Raw genomic sequence first — 2,036 nt, 5'->3', positions numbered from 1 at the left:
CAAAGGATGACATGATAGGATGGTTTGGAACTTTGCTGCTCACAGTGTTGTCCCATCTGGGAGTTGTTAGAAATGCAGAAACTCAGGGTCCACCCCAAATCCAAGTGAATCATAATCTGAAATTTAATAAGATCCATGAATGGTCTACATGTACATTAAATTTGGGAAAGTGTTCCAGTTGACATATAATAAATCTTCATATTATTCTATATTTAATTCTTACAGAATTATTTTGTGATTCAGAATTTGAATAACAATCTAGAAGAGACTGGGAAGGGGGTACTTGATTTCACATGTCATGGTGGAGTCACTAAATGAATGAAATGCTACCCTCAAAATGAAAGATCTGTATCTTGAATATTGTACTTAAGGGAGCTGGTATTTGAATATTATTTCATTAGTTAGCTTGTGACTCTTGGCTTTAAACAAAAGTAAAACATACCTTTTAGATTTACTGCACTATGTCCTGAAGGTACTTGCACTAACCCCAAAATTATTCCTAATGTTTAAAACCCCTTTCCCAATTCCCTTCTGCACACCCTCTTTCTTTTCATGGAAACTGGGATATGTAAATTTCCCACACTGAAACGTTTTCTCTTTTGCTGAGAGTAGGTACTGGTTTTGTCTTCTGCTTCCTCCCTGCCCCTGATGAGATGGGTTTGTATGAATGAAGAAGAAAAGGAGAATGGGTAAAAAGACATGTAGGTATAGAGAAACTAGAACTCTATGGAGACCAGACTTTGCCCAAATCTGAAATTTACTAGGGCAGGGAGTACTTAACACACAATCCTCATCGCCAAAGCAATGAATGGAGAGGAACTGGAGAGCTAATGAGAAGTGACAGATGCCGCCACACCCTGGATTGACTCAAGTCTTTACAACCGTGACTGTCACGCCTCGTCCTGGGAGAAGGAAGCTGCTTCAAGAAATGAGCACGGGAGACGGGAGAGCCAGAAGGTGCCTCAGCCCCTTCCCCTCCCCAGCAGCGCGGGCAGACACACGGCTTCCAGCGAGGACCATTGTGCGGGGGGAGGCTCGGTGAGGAAGAGCCTGCCCCCGCCCCACACCTGCCCATCCCTAGCTCCCGCCTTCGCCGGGGGCACGGGGACCCGCGCGAGCCCAGCAGCCTGGCAGCGGCTTCGGGGCAGTCGTGTGTATCCGCGAGCGCGTGTGCGTGGGGAGGGGAGAGCGAAGACGTGATTACTTCAGAATTTATTTAAGGGCCGGTGGAAACCACTGCAGCAGCTTCCAGGGGAAGCCCTTGTTCCAGAGGAAGACGAGGTGGCTGCTGCCAGGGAGGAGGAGGGGGAGAGACGGAGGAGGAGCGGCGGCAGCAGCAACAGCCAGAGGCAAGTGAGGAGAGATGCTGTAGCATCCACAGCGGCTGCCGGCAGGTTGGTCCTCCCGGCCCACGGATGCCGGCAAGGAGGCTTGCAAAGAGGCTGGGGGGAGAAACGGGGTGTGTGTGGGGTTGACTGCTTGCCTTTCCGGAGAAGGACTGCCTTTTTTTTTTTTTTTTTTTTTTTTTTTTAGTGAAACGAGACACCGTAGCGCGGAAATAGGCTGGGGGCCAGCCAGGAGGGGACCTGTCCTGCCTCTCGCATCCCTGGGGACTCGCTTCCCTGTAGCGTTCCTACTTGGGGCGTCAGCGGTCAACTCCGGAGGGGCTCCAGGAGGGGGATGTGGTGGAGAACTTCCCTGCCAGTCACTCAGCATCCTTTTCCCCCTCGAAGCTCACGTTGGGGGAGATGCCCTGCGGGTGGCTTGGACCTGGACGGGGAGCAGTGCCACTAGATTAAGTTTCTACAGGTCCAACCCAGCCCCCAGTGCCCGGCTCCCCGCGCCGGGTGTCCGGCTGCACGCGTGGAGCTGGGGCGGCTCTGGCTCAGGGGCCGCTGCTGCTTTAAGAGCCGCCTCCCCCTCTCCTCCCTTTGACAATGGTCTGAACCGAGCTCTGCTTCCCAAAGCAAAATTTGTAATATGCCATTTTTCCGATGGACGCTTCTCCTTCGGGCTGCTGACGGAGCCGCGGGAAG

General features: G+C 52.0%; 1 protein-coding gene across 1 annotated transcript in view; it reads left to right on the top strand.

The window, feature by feature from the left end:
- Positions 1-930: 930 nt before the first annotated feature.
- Positions 931-2,036, top strand: part of PPFIA2 (protein tyrosine phosphatase, receptor type, f polypeptide (PTPRF), interacting protein (liprin), alpha 2) — a 485,860-nt gene continuing 484,754 nt past the window's right edge. The window contains exon 1 of the mRNA XM_014531636.1: positions 931-1,394. The gene's annotated coding sequence lies outside the window, so the exon portion shown is untranslated. The remainder of the gene's footprint in view (positions 1,395-2,036) is intronic.

The sequence above is a fragment of the Myotis brandtii genome, unplaced genomic scaffold (assembly GCF_000412655.1).
Source record: "Myotis brandtii unplaced genomic scaffold, ASM41265v1 scaffold82, whole genome shotgun sequence".
NCBI lineage: Eukaryota > Metazoa > Chordata > Mammalia > Chiroptera > Vespertilionidae > Myotis > Myotis brandtii.
This window is presented reverse-complemented; position numbering and strand designations above follow the sequence as displayed.